Consider the following 11,391-nt stretch of genomic DNA (forward strand, 5'->3'; position numbering starts at 1 on the left):
GTAGATAGAAGTAAACTTTGGGAAGTCCTGAAAGAGTATGGAGTCAATGGATGGATCCTACAAGCTATAAAAACAATATATACAGGTAGCAAAGCGAGTGTTTAAGAGTGAATGGGAAACTGAGTGACTGTTTCGATATTATTCAAAGAGTTAAACGAGGATCCGTTATGTCTTCATGGTTATTTATATTATTTATGGACAGGTGTTTAAGAATGGCTCTCTTAGACGAAGAGGGTGTGGATCTCCAAACAGTAAGGGTACGTGGGTTAGCGTTCGCAGATGATAAGGTTGTTATGGCAGACTCTATCGAAGACTTACAAAGAATGTTGAATAAACTAGATGCAAGCATGAAGAACATGGGCCTCAAAATTAACGCAAATAAAACGAAAACTATGGTATTCGAAGGAAAGAGTGAGAAAACACTATGCAATATTTTATTAAATGATGAGAGAATTGAACAAGTTGATAAGTTCGTATACCTTGGTAACTTATTTACTAGGGATGGCAAGATAGATGAGGAATTAGATAGACGAATAAATGAAGGTAAGAAGTTTATTGGTAGAGCAGGTAGAATGGCAATACATAATTATATATTTGTACCGACTCTACTATACGGTAGCGTGACATGGACTTATCAAGAAAAAGCTAAGAGTAAAATTAACGCGATTGACATGAGATTCATGCGCATAATATGCGGGAAAACCCTCATGGACAAAGTAAGTAACGAGATAATTCACATGGGAAAGAAATCGTTTGATGGTTCGGACATGTTGAGAGAATGCCAAATGAACTATTCGCATTGCAATATTTGACTAAATAATTGTTAATAAGGAAACTAATTGAAATAATATTGACCTAATTTTCAACTTTCTTTCATTTAACAGTACGCACTAGTCACTTAGAATAAAGTTATAACTTCCCATCGACATATAGAAATGGACCGGTAACGCTTTGGGGAGAACGGAAATGTGCTCTAGAGAGAGAAAAAACATATGAGATGTAACCTGCCTTTATCTATTCCAGGACTGTGTCAAGTGAATCGATTGCCCCGGGCATTTCCTAAATATTATGTGCAGTTAATTAAAAAAAAAATTATAAACAATGCATGAGAAATTTATAGTTATAATAAATTAAATGTTTAAAAACATTCATCTCAAATAACCTGTTTCAGTTAGCTTATTAAAAAAGCTTGGCAAGGGGCTATCCATATACCACGTGGACAATTTTTCACCACTTTTTGACTCCCCTCCCCCCTCGTGGGCAACCGTGGAATTTTGACAAACATCCCCCCCCCTAATCTGTCCACGTGGACGTATTTTATGAAAATATAGATATTATTGGTCTTCAAAGCACAATATAAAAGATTCGAGTGTATCTCGAGTATACCTTGTCTGATTTCAGTGTATTTTTCACAGAGTTAGGGGAAAGATTGTCCACGTGGATTCTAGCCCTCTCCCGGCTCCCTCGTGGACAACCGTGAAATTTTGCCATCCCCCCTCCCCCTAAACTGTCCACGTGGTATATGAATGGCTCCGAACCTTAAATTCTTCTTGAAATTGGATTGAAAATGCTACAATAATAATCGTTTTTTGAGTTTAAAAATAATGTACATACCGTCAAAATTTTGAAAAATAGTGTCATACAATTTTTCAATTATTAAAATTATGTGTAGTCTGAAATCAAAAAGTGTGCAAGGAAAAATTAACTTTATTTTTTAACAATTTCTAGTTTTCTGAGCTTATATTTTAAAACTATTAAAAATTAACTTTATTGTTTATTTAAAATGTTATTATTTAGTTGACAAATTATCAAAATTCCATTTAAGTATTCCCACCTTTTCCCGCTTCTTCACTTAAATGCGAACTAAACTAGTAGAGCCAAATAAGAAAATCAAATTATTTTTGGTTATGAAATTTCATTATTTGCGATTAAAAAGTCTGATTTTAAATTTTTGGATAACTCTTTATTTTTTGGTTAAAAACTTCATTATTTGGTTTAAAATTGAATTATTTTGTTGAAAACTCTTCAATTTTGTTCAAAAGTCATTCCTCTTGGTTGAAAATTCGAATTTTTGCTTGTAAGAATCTGCGGTGAAATGCACGCTGCAAAGTCTCCAATGCTTTGCGACTCTTTCTGTAGGCAAATTTATTGCAGAACATTAGGCCTACATTCTGTTCTCATCTTTTAATGGAAACCTACCCAGGAAACAAAAATCCATTCACTTCTGTTTAATGGGTTTCGATATCTTTGCATTGCGTATCAATCACTAGAATACTAAAATTGCCGCCGATTTGTTTTTTGAAGACTTTTATTCGTTATAATTTTGATGACTAACTTATATACCGTAAAAGACTAATAACTGAAATAGCAAAAGGAATCTAGTAGACCTGCGCATGATTTCTTTTAATCTTTCGATAATTTATAAATTTAAAAAATCGTGTGAAATATGGCAGCTTAACCACAAAAAAGTCGGTCTCATTCAAAAAGAAAGAAACCGATTCAATATAACCTTGCTTAAAATGGACATTGCAGTACATGGCAGATTCGAAGCTGCATGAGAAAATGACCGATTCACATAGTCGCAAACTGATTCTGTTTTAACTTTCTGAATCTGCAAATGACAGATACGCATTTCACAGAGTCGTCTTTTCAATGGATTCTTTTTTCCTGGGTAACGATAAAATAATACAAAAATGCAATTGACAATATTTCTATAATATAAAAAATAACCATTTGTAATACATATGTACAATACGTCTTTAAAACGCCCACAAACTATACAGGCAACCACCATTTTTAATATGTATTTATAATAAATTATAATGAAATAAATGATAAATAAATCAATTCTGAAAAGTACAATAAACGTCACATTATTGGGGCATTCACAACACAAAGCACGGTCCTGTGCTGCACCAAACTTCACCCAACGAAAATATTTTCGACCAATCATCTTTATCTAGAAAGAGATACGTCTACATCTGATATGTTTTTTCTCTGTTAAGAGCCCGAACGAACAGGCATCAATTTCGATGCAGACGTTCACGACTTAGTTTTTGCATCCCGGCTTTGATGGTTTGAATGTCATGTCGGTTTTGACTAACCTAAGATTTGGTAATTATACTGTGCCCAGTACAATTTTTATTTCAAGATGCTAATAGTCACTGGTAAATTGAAGCAAAGTAATTATTAGGCAATTATTATTATAACTTACCTGCTTATCAACATCTCTTTCGCCCAAACAACGCCCGACAATATCATTTGGATAGGTGACTGACAGTTTGTAGACGACACTTCAGGTTGCTCTGGATGAGAAAAAACAGTCTCTAAATTATGCTTTTCCCCTACATTCTCATAATGGTTCAGTGTGGCTAAAATTTGTTGCAACTCAATTGAACATCGATTTTGGTGTACTTTGGAGGATCGGCGATTTTCAACATTTTTTAATAGGGGGTAGTTTTTTAATGTTGAGGGATTATTTTGGAGAATTGATTTTTGGGACGTTAGAGAGCCTAAAATGAGCCTTAAATTCTTATGTAATAATTTTTTAGATTAGTGCATATTTATTTTCATTGTAGCTTCTTTAATGATAGGGGTTCTTTTTGAAAAATTGCGCCGGGGTAATGCAAGAGCCTTGAATGAGCGCGCTGATGTACTTCATTCTCAGTTCAATGTCGCATTTCTCTACCGGGTAGTTTTAGAGTATCAGGGGTGGTATTTGGAAAAGGCTTTGATTTTTCCTGACGGCTAGAGAATATTAAAAAAATGATAAAATACTTATCCTTGCACAGTATCAGCACTTTTGGGTAAAGGGTATTTTTCCAATATTGAGGGATGGTTTTTAAAAATAGATTTTTAGGGCGTTGGAGAGTCTAAAATGAGTCTTCAATTCTGATGCAGTAACTTTTATGATTAGTGCATTTTTATTTTTTTTTATTTTTTTATTATAGAGGTTGTTTTTGAAAAATTGCGCGACGGGTCATGCAAGAGACCTAAATGAGCCCTTAATTCCTGCACAGGGCATACAATGTTTGGGCAGATTCCAAGAAAATCAAACACTGCTGATTTACCTCCTTCCCAGTTTAATATCGCATTCTGATACAGGGTAATTTTAGAGTGTCAGTAGTAACTTTTGGACAATGGTTTGATGTTTTCTGATGGCTAGACAATATTTAAAAATCGATAAAATACTTTTTCTTGCACATCATCAGCACTTTTGGGTAAGGTGTAGTTTTCCAGCGTTAAGGGATGGTTTTGGAATTTTGTTCAGGGAGGCTGGAGAGTCTGAAATGCACCTTCAATTTTGATGTACCTACTTTTATCAAAAATGCATATTTAGTGCACTTTATCGTCACTTTTGGGTAAGGCATATTTCTTAATGTTAAGGGGTGATTTTGAAAATTTTATTTTAGTGGCCAGGGAGAGTCTAAAATGTGCCTTTAATTCTGATGTACTCAGTTGTATGATTATTGCATATTTAGTGCACTTTATCAATATTTTTGAGTAGGGGGTGGTTTTTATATGTTAAGGGATGGTTTTGGAAAATTTATTTTGGGGGCTATTTTAATATTAGTGCATATTTATTTTTAGGACAGTTTTTTATGATAAGTGTTGTTTTTGAACAATTTCGCCGTGGGTCGTGTAAGAGCTTTAAATGAGCCCTTAATTACTGTGAAAGAAAATTTGGATATAACCAATATTTCTACCATGGTACTGCTAACTTTACGTAAAGCTGGCATTACCATGATTAGTTTTTTTAATTGTGCAAATACTATAGCTCTGATTAATATCTTTTTATCGATTAAAGTCGTATGGATAAATTGTTCGACTTTTTCAGCACTACGAATAGCCGTACATATAATTTTTAAATTTTGACAAAAATTCTTGAGAATATTGAAAATGCTCTAACTTTTGGAACTTTTGTCCAAAATAGCTGATTAAGGAACTCGACCTTTATTTTTGATCCCTTGAAACGAGTGCCAAAGCATAATCTAATCCGAGTAGTCTTTCAAAAGCTTTCAAGTATACAGGCAATGAAAACGACAACAGCGACGGCAGACAGACAAAGACCATCGTAAAAACAGTTTTTTCTGATTCAAGGGCACTCAAAATGTTGCGTAAAGGTAACGTAAGTCGCAATTTATAAAAGGCTCCTATAGTGAAACTTAATAAATATGTACAATTTGTTATACTTATAGAATTCATGTATAACAGATTCAGAACTCCAAGTATAAGTATTTTGGAGAAGAAAGACATATTAAAAAGATGTTTACATAAAAATATGTTGGAAAAGTTTATTATTTGTAAGAGTGAAGGTCATCCCCTTTTCATTGTAACGTACTCGCGTACTTAGGTGAGTACATACGTACTACTGGCTACTAAGTATAATAAAGTAGGTTACTGCTACTAATTTACCTTCGATTTTCAGTAAAGGAATAACGAAAGTTCATCAGAAACTGTCTATATGAATTGAAGAAACCGTGTAATTTCATACGAGAAAGGGGTTTGGTTTCACTGTGCAGAACATATTATTCCTCCCTTGTTACCCATACATATGTCGTTGAAAATGAGCCTTTAAATATTTGTAATTGCGTCGACTGGCCTTGTTTCCTAACTTATGTATAAAGAAACTCTTAATCGAAGTATACCTGCTTTCCTTAACGAGCATATGCCTAATATCCGCTCAATTTGAATTTATTATTGAGCATAAATGCCTATTAATTTGTTCAATATTTCAAATACAGTCCATCATTGAGTATAGTAGTAGGTTGCTAGAATAATTAATTTCCTAAGGTACAGAGGACATGTTTCTTATTCTACAGTATAATTATTGATATTGTAATTATCGCTTGGTCTTTCTTCTTTATTTTTAAAGTGATATCTAAAAGTCTGCAAACGCAAAAAATCTTACTGATTCACAAGGGCATACAATAATTGGAAAAAGAAAATTATCGCTTGGCAATTTTATAAATAATATATTTCAAATTCCCGAATTAAGAACATAACATAAAAAAAGATTTATTCTTTTAAATGAACATAGTCGCATTTTAATTGAATTATAATATTGCATGAAACATAAATTAAAAACGTCACATTCTTAAAAAGATATTCTGACTTTAAATTTATATGCGCTATTGAAATAAACAAATTATCATATCAGAATTTTTTAAAATCTAAATGGAACTAGAAGTAGGTCATGATATATTATAGGTCATATATAATATATATTTTTATATAATTTTATGATATTATATAATATTATATTATAATAATGATATAGGTCAGAATATAAAAATCGTTTCAATACAAGAATTTATTCCGTATTAGTTTTCATATAAACTTACATACACAATAGTAACCTTATTATATTATTATTGTATGAGAAATATTTAAATCGCGTAATCGCTTCTTCAAAATAAACACAGACAACTTATTTTTTTCCTTAATGAAAGAACGTCTACAAAATTCAATTTTCAGAAAAAATGTTCCATAACAATTTTAAAAAACGGTTTCAAATTAAAGTTATAGTATTTCTAAAGCATTTATGATCTGTTAGACATTTTATTCTGTGAATAACTGACTTTGAGACTGGAAACCTATATTTCACAAGACAGATATTTTTGAAATAACATTTAAAATTAGGTTATTTTATGTAATTAAAAAAAAAAATACAAAATAATTTCAGAACAAGCGCACCTGATCTGCCCGCGGAGCGGCAGTAAAACAGCACTTTATTGTACTGCGACGAGCGGCATGTAAAGTGACAGCAAGCAGAAAGAAGTGAGTGAGAAGTGAAAGAAAAGTGAAAGAAAAGAGTGAGAAGAATTCAATTTAAAGCTACACGGAAACAAAATATCCATTAAATTTTATATAACTAATCCTATAGTAGAAGATACTATGGGTAGTTTAATAAAAGTTAAAATCGTCTTTCACCCATGTGCAAATTTTCCATTGGGCCATAGTCGGGTCAACTTTTTCGGAGTTGGACTAACTTTGCCAACCAGACATTAGCCAAAATACCGAAATGATAACTATGGTCCAACTCTGTTTGCCAACTATTGGCTACCATGGTTGTCCCAACCATGAGTACTAGAAGTCGGCCCAGCGGCGAAATTATAACTTTGGCCTGACCATGTGAGCTTACTAACTAATCTTATAGTAGAGAATACGATAGGTAGTTTAATAAATATAATACAATCATTACACTGTTTATAATCGCACGCTATGCAAATTTTTATTCGCCTTGGGGTTTGAACCCTATAAGTTTCGCATTCCTGATTCATAACGACTAAAGCCTCTCGGCTTACCCAGCTGGAAGTATTACAAAAAAATTTTAAATATAACCGACAGCTGTGCATTGCCGTCTGCAAATTTCTGTGAACCATTCTATATAAAATATTGCTACGCTCATAGTAATATATGTACTAAGATTTCAGATTTTAATATATTGCAAATTTTTATTGAGTATGTTATGTGATTAAACAAGGTTTAAACTAATTTAAAAAATATTTTAAGATATTATAATAAGATTTTAAAAAATCAATATATATATATATATCTAAAGAAATTCATTAGAATTCCAAATATTTCTACAAATTTTCGAAGATTTCAAGATATTTAACAGACTTTAAAGAATTCAAGAACATTGCTTATATTTTAAAATTACTTTAAAATCTTAAAAGTCATTTAAATTCTATCGAAATTCCTAAAAAAATCTTCAAAATTAATTGAAATCTCTTAAATTCATGAAAAATATCTTGAACTCTTTTAAATATTTTGAAATCTTTTAAAATTCGTTTATAGATTAAAACTTTTTTTAAATTAAATAACTCCGGTTAAATCCCTTAAAATTCCTTCAAGTCTGTTTAAATACTTTAAAACATTTTTAAATTACATGAAAATCCTTAAACTGTTTTGATTTTTTTAATCATTTAAAATGCTTTTTTAGATTTTAAATTCTTTACACATTTTTTAAACCATATTAAATCCATTGAAATGGCACAAAATCCCTTAAAATCACTAAAAATCTGTTGGACTCATCAAAAGTATTTTAAAGTCTCTAAAATCTCTTGAAAATTCTTTTGCTTTTTTTTTAATTCTTCTCAAATATTTTAAACTTTTTTGAAATTACTTGAAATATTTCGAAATTCATTTATAAATTTTGGTTTCTTTTCATTAGAAAGAATGTTTAAATCCCTTTATGCCGATCTCTGAGCCGAATTTGGCCCAGAATTCGGCCGGTAGTCGGCGTTACTCGTTAACAAAAGATATCTCATAGTTGTCCCGATGATTGGTCCATGTTTGGACCATTGTTGGGCCAATAGTCCGGCTAGCTTCTTCAGAACTTTCTAAATCCCTTCATGCCGATCTCTGGGCCGACTGTGGCCCATAGTTGGGCCGGTATTCGGCGTTACTCGTTAACGAAAAATGTCCCATAGTTGCCCCGATGCTTGATCCACATTTGGGCCATTGTTAGGCCAATAGTCGGCCTAACTTCTTCAGAACTTTAAATCTCTTTATGCCGATCTGCGGGCCGGATTTGGCCCGGAGTTGGGCCGTTAGTCGGCGTTACTCATTAACAAAAGACGTCCCATAGTTGCCCGATGGTTGGTCCATGTTTGGGCCATAGCTGGGCCAATAGTCGGCCTAACTTCTTCAGAACTTTCTCAATCCCTTCATTCTGATCTCTGGGTCGACTTTGGCCCAGAGTTGGGCCAGTGGTCGAATTTACTCGTTAACGAAAGATTTCCCATAGTTGCTCTGATTGTTGGTCCATGTTCGGGCCAAAGTTGGGCCAGCAGTCAGTCCCACGTTGTCTGCCAACTTTGGCTATTTAGGTTGGGCCGACAAAAGTATCTTATAAATATAAAAGGTGGCCCAACTTTGGTTGCCGATCTACGGCGGGCCAAAGTCGGTCCGACTTTGGGCCAACGCACCAGCTCTGGGTGCCGACCTGAATTCGCACCTGGGGTATTACATTGCGTTGAACTATTCAACGGAATGTGTTACAAATTTCTATAAAATTTAAAGGCTGAGGTGACGTAATCTCTATTAAAAGGCAGGTTACAAAAACTGTAAAATATATATAAAATCTAAAATTCCAGCTAAAATACAGTCTATATCGAAGAAGTCTCGAAGCAATAGAGAACAGTTCTATAAATTGCCACAAAAAAAAATAAATTTTCGTATTATTATATTATTACTATCATACTCTAATATTTGATCACATGTTAAGTACACAATTATTTACTATTACACAATCACTACACTATTTATAATCGCAGGCTGTGAACATTTGTATTCGCCGCGGGTTTGAACACTATAGGTTTCGAATTCCTAATTCCTAACGCATAAAGCCTCTCGACTAACCTAGCTGAAAATATGAAAAAAATCTGAAATATAACCTACAGCTGTAAACTGTATAGGGCCGTCTGCAAATGTTTGTGACCCACCCAGTAAAAAAGAACCAATAGAAAGCGAGTCGGTTTAAATTGCGTATCTGTCATTTTCAGATTGAAAGAATAAAAATAGAATCGGTTGGCCACATTTTTAATCGGTTCACCTGTGCGCGGTGCTTTAAATCTGCCATTCCACATTCGTCCGAATGCTGAGTGAATAGAGTTGAATGAGACTGAATAACCTGAAATAATTCCTATGAGTATTCTACGATTTATTAATGTGCATATGAATGGGTTGAGATTAAATATGAAAAGGAGTTTTTAAAAGATCACACCTCAGGTTGAGTTCAACTGAGTGGAATTTGCAGATTAAAATTTTAAAGAATTAATTGTTTGGAATGAGAAGTATGAAGTGATAAATTTTAATAGGACAATGCTAATTAATAAAAAATTAAAGAAATTAAAATTAAATAATATTGTAATATATTATAATAGATGCAACAATTTATTTCTAAATTCAATGATTATTTAGTTGTAATTCTCTTTTTACAATGGTTTCAATAGATTATCCTGTACATGAATGATAAAATTCACACTGAATTAACCTCCAGTGACATTCAACTTATTCAGTGCACATGCTAATGGCTGCAGGGAGTCCACGTGTTATATAACCTACAGATTGTAACATATTCATTTTTCACATTGAGTGATAACGAGTTTGTATAAACGTAAATTAAAAGAGCCAGAATTTTCATAAAAGTTGCCAATTTAACAATTTTTTAATAAATAATATTAACTATTTAAATTAAATTTGTTTTATTTAAATTAATAATTTTTTATCGCAATTATCATTCCTCTATCGGTTAATGCTGATTCATAATCAATACTGAATGGGTCCGAGAAAAAAATGGCGTGGCCGATTAAAAAAATTTATTTCTCATTCAAAACTCATCCTAACCTATAGGCGGCTATCTGTAATACCATTGACAGATACACAATTCAGAAAACCTCAAAACCCTTTCCAATGCAAGTGAATGGATTTTTGCTTCCTGGGCATTCTATAACAAATATTGCTACGCTTATAATAATATCTGTACTAAGATTTTAGATATATTACAAATTATTATTGAATATTTAATGTGCTTAAACAAGATTTAAATTAAATTTAAAATTTATTTCAAGATATTTAAGGAGATTTAAAAAAATCAATATATATTTTAAGAAATTTAATAGATTTTAAAGGATTTATACAAAAATTTCCTCAGATTTCAAGAGATTAAACAGACTTTAAAGAATTCAAGATCATTATTTATATTTTAAAATTACTTTAAAATTTTAAAACTCATTAAAATTCTACCTAAACTCCTTAAGATGTCTTCAAAATTACTTAAATTATCTGAAATTCATTAAAAATATCTTAAACTCTTTTAAATAATTTGAACTCTTTTAAAATTCTATTAAAAACTTCAACATTTTTAAAATCAAATAACTCCCGTTAAATCCCTTGCAATTTCTGAAAATCTCATTAAATACTTAAAAATATTTTGAAATTACATGAAGATCCTTAAACTTTTTTGAATTTTTTTAAAACCATTTAAAATGCTTTGTAATATTTTAAATGCCTTTACCGACTTTTTAAACCATATTAAATCCATTGAAATGCTACAAAATCCCTTAAAATCACTAAAAATCTCTTGAAATTATAAAAAAATTTTACAGTCTTTGAAATATCTTCAAAATTCTTGTACTTTTTGGAATTCATCTGAAATATTTTAAAATTATTTAACATTACTTGAAACCTTTTGAAATTAATTTTGTAAACTTTAATCTTTTTTAATATAAAATAGTTTTTAAATCCCGTCAAATTATTTCAAAATCCATGAAAACCCTTTTAAACACTTTACAATATTTTTAATTACACAATAATACATAAACTATTTTGAAATTTCTTGACATCTTTTTAAATGATTTTAAACAATTTGGAATCTTTAAA

The sequence above is a fragment of the Belonocnema kinseyi genome, chromosome 8 (assembly GCF_010883055.1).
Source record: "Belonocnema kinseyi isolate 2016_QV_RU_SX_M_011 chromosome 8, B_treatae_v1, whole genome shotgun sequence".
Lineage (NCBI taxonomy): Eukaryota > Metazoa > Arthropoda > Insecta > Hymenoptera > Cynipidae > Belonocnema > Belonocnema kinseyi.